The sequence below is a fragment of the Corapipo altera genome, unplaced genomic scaffold, assembly GCF_003945725.1.
Source record: "Corapipo altera isolate COAL_440 unplaced genomic scaffold, ASM394572v1 22b, whole genome shotgun sequence".
In the NCBI taxonomy this organism is placed as follows: domain Eukaryota; kingdom Metazoa; phylum Chordata; class Aves; order Passeriformes; family Pipridae; genus Corapipo; species Corapipo altera.
In genome coordinates this window covers 11,714,414-11,725,416 of record NW_020884876.1, presented here as the reverse complement: position 1 = coordinate 11,725,416, position 11,003 = coordinate 11,714,414, and the positions used below count along the sequence as shown (strand labels likewise).

The 11,003-nt window shown below is 36.1% G+C and overlaps 1 long non-coding RNA gene across 1 annotated transcript in view; it reads left to right on the top strand.

Annotated features, from left to right (window-relative positions):
* Positions 1–10,540, top strand: part of LOC113943942 — a 20,238-nt gene extending 9,698 nt beyond the window's left edge. The window contains exons 3-4 of the long non-coding RNA XR_003526514.1: positions 2,173–2,345; positions 10,443–10,540. This is a non-coding gene — a long non-coding RNA (uncharacterized LOC113943942). The remainder of the gene's footprint in view (positions 1–2,172; positions 2,346–10,442) is intronic.
* Positions 10,541–11,003: the final 463 nt, after the last annotated feature.

The following is an 11,003-nucleotide window of genomic DNA, read 5'->3' as shown; positions in this document are numbered from 1 at the left end:
TGTCTCTTAAAAGCCACCAGAATTTGTCTCTTAAAAGCCACCAGAATTTGATAGAAACATTAAAATTCATATAATCTAGAGCTCCACAAACTTGAACATATCTTTGTGTCCAATCCTAAACAGTACTGAGAAGCATTTCAAATAGTCAGCATCCAAACTCAAACAGCTCATTTACACATATTTCCTTCAGACTTGGTCTGTTAGACATCCTTGGAGTCCACTTACTGCGCTGATCTGCTTGTAAGATAGGTGGCAGAATTGGGTGAGCGGAAGGCTGTGGATGTATTCTACCTGGACTTCAGCAAAGTCTGTCTCCCATGGTATTCTTCTGGAAAAGCTGTCAGCCCACAGCTTGGACAGGTGCACTCATCGCTGGGTTAAAAACTGGATGGATGACTGGGCTCAGCGTGTGGTGGTGAATGGAACTAAATCCAGTTGTTGGATGGTCACTAGTGATGTTTCCCAGGGCTCAGTATTGGGCCCAGTCCTGTCTAATATCTATCGATGATCTGGACGAGGGGATCAAGTGCACCCTCAGGAAGTTCACAGATGATACTAGAGGCTGGAAGTGTTGATCTTCAGGAAGGTAGGAAGACTCTGCAGAAGGATATGGGCAGGCTGAATCGATGGGCCAAGGCCAGTTGTCTGAGGTTCAACAAGGCCAAGTGCTGGGTCCTGCCCTTGGGTCACAACAACCCCCTGCAGTGATACAGGCTGCGGGAAGAGTAGCTGGAAGACAGCCTGGCGGAAAAGGACCCGGGAGTGCTGGTTGACAGCGGTTGAAGATGAGCCAGCAGTGCACAGGTGGCCAAGAAGGCCAATGGCATCCTGGCCTGTATCGACAACAGTGTGGCCAGTAGGTCTAGTAAAGTGATTGTCCCCCTGTACTCGGCACTGATGACACTGCACCTCGAGTTCTGTGTTTTGGGCCCCTCACTATAAGAGGGTTCAGTGTGGACATCAGAAGGAATTTCTTCATGGAAGGGTTTGTTAAACACTGGAATGGACTGCCCGGGGATGTGGTGGAGTCACCATCCCTGGAAGCGTTCAAGAAAAAATTGAATGTGGCACTTAGTGGTAAGGTCTAATTGACAAGGTAGTGATCAGTCAATGATTGGACTCAATGATCTTGGAGGTCTTTTCTGATCTAAATGATTCTGTGATTCTGTGACTTGCCTTTTGTGTTATGGCTTAGGACATGTAGTATTTTCCTCAGCAGTAGGAATGCAAATATGTGCCTCCCTTTCACGGACTGTCTTAACCACCAACCTGTAGTTCACATAAGGAGTGGGAGTTTTGTTTTGTTTTGTTTGTTTTTTTTCTGCTTCACAACTTTATGGTTCTTATTGCATCATATGTACAGCTACAAGATAAGCAGTCTTGGCAAAAGCAAATGGAATGTAAACTGCGTCTCTGTGAGCTCCCTGATGCCTAGACCAGAATTTCATGGATTTTTTGTCATTATGATCCACACAATTTCCTCTGGATTACTTTGTAAACATCATCACCATGGGTGTTTTAAACAAGAAAAGTGTCTTCCTTTCAGTAATAGGTAGGTACTTGTAATTTGGAGTGTGTTTTCGTCTGTGATCAAAAATAGAGAGAGGTATTTTACTGCAGGTAAAACATCTAAACCACAAAGAAGGTTTTATATAATTGGCTTATTCCAGGGAGCAGCTTAAATGAAGGAAGGAATAGCTGGTGTCAGGGAGGAAATGCATGGGAACATCTTAAACTGGCTTAGCTGTCTGAAGACAAGACAATGTATCATGTAACTGCACTTTAATACAGATGTTTGGATTCCTTTGTATTTCTTTGAGGGAGGAGCTGGTCAAGTGCTTAAGTAGTTCTGCAACACTTCTAAACTTTTTAGATGTGAAATTACAATCTGTTGGACTGTTGAGTCCTTCAAGTCCCTGTCAAAATTACACAGACTCACCAATACAAAGAAAATTAATTGATATGGAAAAGTATTAAAATACATTATATAGTCCCAAACATAGCTACATATTGTCTTACCCAGCAATTAAGGTATTAAAGTAAGGTTATATATGAAAAAAAAACCCAAAACCTAACAAAAACCTATTTACATATGAATCAAAAGATGTTAAGTACTTTGGAGAGAAGTCTGTGGGTTACTTTTTTCTTTTTTCCTTTTCCCTCCAAGAACAGCTTGAAAACAAAAGCATAAATTCATCACCCTTGGCCAAAGAGTTCATATTCAGAAAGGCATTTTGGGAGGAATTAATCCTTCTCCCTGCCATTATGCACTTGGATCTCAAGCGCATACCACATGCTTTCCTGACCTGGGACCTCTGTCAGCACATAAATATGGAGGAAAACAGGTAAGATTATAAAGTGAGTTTTAAATAATTGCTTAATGTAGAAGGGTGGGAAGGTGGGGGAAAGCTGCTTAAGGAAGATCGGTGTATGATAGATACTTGCAGGTGGTATGTGCGTGTGTTTGCTGTTGTCCTTCTTGAGAAGTCCTTGCCAAGAGAGATTATATGCATCAAATTATGTTCCCCTGATTTCATTTAAAATTAAACTGTTCGATTAATTTGTCTACATTCAAATGGCATAAACTCAATTAAAATGAGTTTGCTGCCTTTATTTGCAAAGAGCGCTCCTTCTACTTTTCTCTGAACTATTTAATGTTTTCTTTTTAATGTCTTATTTTCTTTTTAATGTCTTGTTTTCTTTTTAGTTGTCTTTTAAATATGTGCTCACCTGCTTCAATGGATCCAAAGCTACTAAGAAAAACACCCCTAAATATGTAACAGATGCAGAGGTGAATATAAGTGGAAACAGTTAAATAAGGGAAGCAGACCCAGAGCTGTCATCAAGCTCTTCACAGTCACTAGATTTTTTTCACCTGCTCATGCAGTGCTTGCTCAAGACCTGTTGGCAGTGACTATATATTTCATCCCTCACCATTTTTTCCCCCTCTACCTCACAGGATTTTTCTGAAAGTTTGTGACTGTATTAGATTCATCCTTAAATCCTGCTAAATGTGCTAAACAATGTAAAGTGGTTGCCATTAAAAAGACAGGTTTATGTGCTGCCGATCTTTTAACTCAAGCCTCCTTCTAAAGTTTGTCCTTGGAGATTCTGTGGAATCCTTCCAACTTATGAGAAACTGGTGTGGAATGGTGAGAGACCACTGAAGTGCTAGGAGTTCATTGGTTTGTTTTTGTATACAAACAAAATGAATTTTGTGAAGAAGTGGCAAACATTTTATGCAGTGTCTTGAGTCTGTGGCATGGTAATCATAGAGATACCATGATCATATGTGTAAACTTGAGAGCAAAAGAAATGGCGTTTATATTTTTTCAAAAATGTTTTTGAAAGCAATTGATTCTTGCTGTTCTCTTGTTCCATATGTGAGAAGTGAGTTTACAGAGATTTTTCTAGATGTGTGAAGAAATTTCTGGGCAAGATGGCTTTAAGCAAGGTGCAGAGAAGTTTTGATTTGATTACAAAAATAAGTATTCCAGAAATCATAATTTCATGTGCATTCCTTTTCTTCCAAGAGTGTTCTCAGATTCTTTTAAATGCATCAGGCTTTGTTGCCTTATGTACTTTGTGGATACAAAAAAGGAAAGTAGAGGCTTTCAAAACAAACTTAGAATCTAAGTGATGTGAAATAATAAAGTCAGTTGCATTCTTCATTGTGAATTCCATTTGTTGGTTGCAATAATGTAGTTGGACTGTAACTTATGGGGGGAGGACCTTCTCGGTGGCACACCAGCATGATTTTATTAAGTTAAAACAGAACACTTATAAGGGATTCGTCAGTTCAGTTTCACTTAAGTTCTGCTACGTGTCCTACAGTGCTTGGCAGCACAATGCTGGAGAGTGAAATAAGCTATAAAAACAGTTATCTTTTTAGGGGCTTTTTCAAGGACACGTGATATGAATGCCTCTGTTGGCAGCATAGAGAGCATATCCCCAATTCCCTACCAGAGAGTACAGACAGAAAAACAGTTTTGGTCTCCTTCGCTTTCTCTGTCCTCTTTTCTCTATCCCACGTGAAGTGAAATGCAGTACTCCAACAGTCACAGCATTTTTTCCCAGCTAAATTAAACAATACCATTTCTGCAATTGATGGTGCACGTTCAAAGGTGTTTTGTAGTTTGTGGTGCTTACTGAATTGATCTGTCTATGTTCAGTATGACTTTGATTTTCTTTCCAGAACTGAGCTGCTGGGTCCTCTACTTTTATTCAACAGACCACTTGAAATCACACATATTTCTTTTTTACGCAATCTAGTGGTCACTTGCCTGTACAGAGACAGAACAGGACAATAGTGAAAGTTAGTTGGTTGGTTCATGTTATATTGTGCAATTACTTTCCCTCTGCTCAATATAAGCCTCTAAATATAAAGTTCACCTAGCTCTGCTGTAGAGAGACCGGTTTCTCTGTTTGTGCATGAGTGCTGTGTATCAGGCATATAGACAAATTATAAGTAGAACTTTATTCTCCTTTGTTTGCAGCCTCATTAATTCTATATGGTTCAGAGTTTTAAGTGTGCATAGAAATAACCATTCACTAAAACACATGCATCCAAGCACTGACCTCAGTTACATCACTGTAAATCTAGATGGTAACTGTTATTTGTTTTTATACCAGTGCTATTTAAATAAAAGGAGTGATTTATTAGGGATGAACAGAGTTTTTATGGCCATGTCAGTCTTGCACATGTTTATAAGGTTGTTTAGGTATCAATACTCACAAGTTTAACTCTTTGTTTTATTATGTGTAAAGAAGTCTGGAGCAGGTCATTCCTTACACAGTAAGTGAATGGTATTTAAGAGAATATTAAAGTCCCGTTATTTGAGGAAATGGCTTGTTGGATTTTCTTTAAAGTCTCTGACCTCCTGTATAGCCCTTAATTCAACTAATTTATTATTTTTTATGCTATATTTTTGTCTGATATGTATCACTATTGCATGAGAATATCCTTGTCTTAAAGGAAGTTTAGCAAAGTGTTAGCAAAACAGTGAACGTGTTTGTAATTTCTCTCAGGGATATAGACTTGTAATTGTTTGGTGTGATACATTTTCTGGACACCTGCAGAAATTATAACAAGAAGGAAGGGAGGCAGAAAGAAAACTTGTTTTGGGGTATTGATCGTGATACAGAATTAATGCTGCTGCTTGGTCTATTCTTGTCTTTTCATTCATAATTTTCTGTTGTTTCAAGCTGTACTGAAAAGGAGAGAGATAAAGACATTTGCATATGTAGAAAGTATAAAGAATAATATATGTGAAGAAAAACACTTCAGTCTATGAAAACTTTTGTCTTGCTTAGACAGTTTAAATATTTAATGAGCAGTTAGACAGTTTAAATATTTAATAAAATACTGTGATCTTATGTCTTTTGAATAGTGTCTAAATAAATTAACATTGTGGGGTATAGTTAATTACTTTATTAATTAATGCTTTGAACATTGTAAACATTCTCTAATGTTCAAAAATGCAACTCTTCTGAGAAAACTGCCAGTAAAATAATTTGAATTTAGAAGTCACAGAAAAGGCAGGAATGACTGCTCTTATAAGGCCTGATACTGCACCACCGAAGTCTGTGGCAATATTGTCTTGTGCACCAATCACTTAACTTTGAATAAACTGTACAATTTCTCTTTAAAAGATCATCACAGTCATTTCATATTTAGGAGAATTTGAAGGCTCAAACTATATTTGGGAATCTCAGCAGAACAAAATTGTAACTTTTAGGAGGAATGCTTAAAAAATAAATCCTTTAAAGAAAGTTACTGGTTTCTGCATCCTGAAAAACTGTTCAATGTGCAAGAGTATAGCACTGAAGGTATTTTGTGTGCCAGTAATACAAGCAACATGTAGAAAGTAGGGATTTTCCTGAGATACACGTTTGAATAAATGCAAAGTCAAAGCCCTAAAGCAACTCAGAATTACTTAGCTCTCTTGATGTCTACAGCTTTTCCTAATAGACATTACTTTTACTTACCTGAAAGTGGTTATTCTTACCTTGACACACATATATAAAACTTTTATGAGTTTCCAAGAATCTGTGAGAAATTATGCAAGTATACTGTGGAGAAAAAGGGCACAAAATCCCCTAAAGGTGGGTGTTTAAATAATACAGAGAAATCAAATCCTTATTGAACAGAGCATGGTGCCATGGTCCTTTCAGACACACTGAGTTGAGAGCTCTAAAATATTAAAGTGATTTCTGATGTCCAGCTCTAAAGCAATAAAAATGGATCTTCATATTTTTATGTATGAATACTGGGCTTATATGATAATAATGGCCATCAGGAGGATGTTGCACATTTGCAGACCTGCCATTTTCAGTGCTGATATGCTACCCATATGTTTCCTTCTACAGTTTTGAGACCACTGAGGTTGTATAACAGCAGCTCTTGTTCATCCAACCTTTGAGTAATCTTCTTCAGCTGAGTACAAGCATGGCAGTCAGGACTTGTCTTGAAGGATTGCTTTGAAATCAGCTGTCACAGTTTGCTCTTTGTGGCACAGCAACTTAATTCTGTTCTGAATTAAAGGAAAGCATAAAGTGTGTTGAAGTAGTTTTAAAAGTAGGGGAAAAAAAGACCTCTCATAATTATGTTTGGAATTATGTTTGATTCCTGGCTTGGATATCTTTGGAAGAAGGGCAATGTAGTAATAGAGATGCTAGTTTTTAAAATTAATTTTTTTAGAGTAGATTTTTTCCGTGACAAACCCGCCTTGTTATTATCTCTGCACGAATGAATGATGAATTTAAAAAAAAAAAAAAAGGTAGCATGAGGATTGAGAAGCATTCTTTGAACTGGAAGTGATTTTGTCAAAGTCTTGAAGGGTGGTATTTGTTTTGACTTACAGCTTGCAGTTTTTTATTATTAAGGACACTTAGTTCTCAGCTTGCATTTATTACATAATATCAGCTTTCCATTTTATACAGACTAGCAAAAAATATTAGAAAATATATCTAGGAACATGAAACTTTGCACCTGTTTTTTAACATCAGATAAACTTTTGTAGGCAACTACAGAGGAGTACAATCCCTGAATTTGTTATTCTCTAAAACCAAGCAAGCTATTTGATAGATTTGAGAGAGTCTTGCAAAGCAGAGCCCTTAGAGATGCCCTACAAATGATTCATTATTTAGGGCCTAAACCTATTTTCTCTATAAATTCCAATTCAGACAGTTATTCTGATAACTATGTTAACTGAGTGAGTAGAAAGTATTATTGCAACAATAGAGCTAAACTATCATCTCAAAATATTTCTTTGGTTGGTTCTAATTCTCTACAGTTGAGCTGACATAGAGCCTACAAGTCTAAGCTGAAGCTGGAAAACAGTTACTTAATACATCATCAGTAATTTGATATTTAAACACTGGAAAACTATTAAGAATACAGTCAATATTAAGAATTGACAATAGAGTCAATTTTGGTGAATCTGGCCTGTAGCTCTAGTTTTTCAGGATACCAGTTTCCTTTTAGTTCCTGGGAGCTTCAAACCAAAACATCTAGGATATTTGGCATTGGCATGTATGGAACAATTTTACCCATATATTCTATAAAGTGAGAGACAGGTCTACTCATATGAGTAGATGAGTACTGGATTGTGCAAAACAGAGTGGAGTACTTCCATCTGCAGTTAAATACATAAAATAATTTAACTCTTAAGAAAGGCAGATAGTCATATTTATGTGTAATATATGGTCATCTATAGATCAGGTTATCTGCTTCCTCATAATTGCTAATTTACGTTAAATTAGTTTACCCCCTGTGTAGCACCGATATAATGGTTTCTGTAGTATTCTATGGAATTATATGTACTCCCTGATAAAGGGAAAACTAACAATAAACCCAACTATTCCACTGGAAAAGGCAGAAAAATAATTAATTTCATTATATGTAATGAAAATTCTGTCTTTTTTGGGAATCAATTTAAGTGGAGCTATCAGGGACTTCATGTAATTAGATATATAAAAATGTGTTCTGGTATTCTGCTGTATTGTGGCTTTAACTGCAGGATCTGAAGAATTTACCTAACAAATAGCCAAGAACTATGCTTTGTGGGTTTTGTTTGTTTGCTGGCTGTTTTTTTTCTTTATTTGTTTTATTAGGCATGTGAGGTACCTCTGATATGTGATGTGTAGATTTAAGTTTATGCTTATCCCCAAGGTTTGAAACATTCCAGTCATATGTTTCCTATCAAATATATTAAGAAACACTGTATGTATTTATCCATACAGCATGTGATGAATTCTGAAAGTCTTCAGATTTGTCTGAGCTAAATTCAAGGTGGAATTTCTTTGAATTTAACTGAATTCTGAGAACAGGTTTTATTTTTCTTTGAGTTGTTTTCATTGAGACACCTTTCACAGTAGCGTTATATGTTTCTAGTTTACTTTCAGCTCAGTTGGTGAGATACAATTGACATCTGGTCTACTGTCAGGATATGCCGGGTGATTATTACCTTGCAGCATATTTACCATCAACACACTGAATTATTCCAAAACATTTCTGCATTTTCAACAACACTGGAAGAAATGACTGAATGGCCTTAAGTATGTGAAAGTGATTAATAGCTTTCCAGAAACTTAGACATCCATTACTCCAATTAGATATCTGTCAGTTGGTACTGAGAATGAATACAAAATTCTTGGCAAGAATATTAATTCTGTGCATATGTTTTGTATCTATATGTTTATCTATCACTGCAGTAATACAGACACGCATGTTCACAACATATTGAGCTCTACTAAAATAATCACATCTTACAAAGAGTAGGAATTCAAAGAATAAGTTGTAACCAGGTACAAATAGTTAAATGTAAACCTCTTGTTACCATTCTAATTTTGTTGAGAATTGCATTAGTTCCCTTCTTAATGCATTTTGGTTATTTGCAATCAAATTTCATGTGAGAGGATCTTTGTTTTTTGAGCACTGTAATCCAGTCATTCCTCCCATGACAGATATGTATTTCTCCAAAAACTAGAACAATGACAAAAATATTAGCATGTTATTTTATAATTTCATCCTTTATCTTTAGATCAGCCTTAAAATAGCATTTATTTTGTGATAACACAATTGGAAAATATACATATGACAACATATATTTGTTTAATTTTTATCATAGAAATAAGATTAGTTTGTGACAGCATTTTGCAAATGACTGAAGTACTGCAGTCTAGTGGAAATTATTTGACACAGACTTTTTTTGTGTACACTATTGAAGTATGTTATACATTGTTCAAGACAGTATATTTGGTCTTAGACCAAATGTATGCATATACATTTTTGTGTAAATGTGTTTGAAAGGATTTAATTTTTCTATTAAGTATTTATTTTCATGCTTGTTATAATTTATTGAAATTTATTAAACAGGTGGGTTCAGAATTTCTCACACTTGTACCTGGATTTATCCTATCTTCATTTGAAACTTCCCCAGAACCTAGTTCCCCTTCACTTTCCTCTCTTGTGCCAAAAATCCCAGGCTCTTATGAGTATTGACCTAACTTGGACAATGGTACCTTCCCCAAAATATCTCTGAGAAAATAATTTCACGGTCTTGAGATGCGGAAGACTATCATACATGTTATTTATTGATTAGTATTTATTTTTAAAAAATAAACCTATTAAATATAAATTTCTTATAATTTTGTTATTGTTTCTCACAACTGGATCTGAATCAGGGGGAGATGAGGATTTCTGAATCTGGTAGTTCATCATAACTGAGGGGGGTCTTATTGGTTGTTACAGTTTCCACTCAAGTAAAAAATGTTCCACGTCTCCCACCCCCCTTTGCCCTATCTATACCTGATGGACAAAGGTTGGCTTGTTTGTGTTTTGAGGGCAAACAGGACTGAAATGGACTCTTTTTTTGGCATTCAGGATCTTAGAATTCAGTAGTCTTCCTGCTGGTGACAATAGAGTAACACTGCTAAGAAAATGCTGTATAATCTGCCTGAGCTCAAGAATGCCAAAGTATTTTTTTAGACCTCTTTGGGAAATGTGATGTACATAAACATGTATTCATACTCATAATGGCCTGTGGAAGTATGGTAGAGATGGATAAGGGAGATTAACTTGAAGATAGAGTAGGTCCACGTAAAAATGTGAAAGACTTGAATACATGTTTTTTAAATATATCAGACTGACAGCCCATAAAAGAGGCATCAGTTTGCAAAACTCCAGACTTGTATCCCAACTGTAGTTTTGCTGCAGTTATTGTTCATGCTGAAGACTTACGTGTTATGGTATTTTGCTTTTTAACTTTTATGGATAGTTCCTTCAAAATTATCTATCTCAATATAAAGCATTTAATGACTAGAAAACTAGGCAAGTTCTTATCCTTTTTCTGAGTCTATCTTATATAACAGTGCTTGTAACTGATTAATGGTTATTTACCAGCCCTGTGTGAAAAATACATACCTCGTGGTTCTTACAGGCTACACTGGGAAGGAAGTATGTTTTAACCTGGAAAGGATGATGAAGTGCTTCCTTCATATTCACAGCAGAACTAATCCCACTCTGGTCATGAATTCTGCGCCATTATAGCTCCTCTGAGGGTGAGAAATGTACAGGTGTTATTGGTGGCCTTATTGGAAATGCTGAGCAGGTGATGGATAAATTGTAGGTGAGAAGATGTGTTCAAAAGGGGGATTTTACAAATCTGGTTCTGGAAAATGAGAATATTCCAATTGGTCACTGAGATGCATTCAGTGTAATATGATTTTTCTCTCCAAGTTGCTGGTTTTATCTGAGTTGCACTTTGAACTACAAGTTTGGTGCAGAATCTATCTCATCTTTTTTATGTTATAGAGTAGGAAAATGAGTTGAAGTTAAATTAATACTGTCCTATTTAAAAAAATAAATAAAAGTTTACGTGTCTGATAGGTAAGAGCAGCATACTAAAGAAACAGAAATTTCCTTTCGAAATGGTGCTTGATCCAGCAAAATCCAATAAATGGAAAAGGGATACTTTCCACAAGATGGCGATGTAGGTACA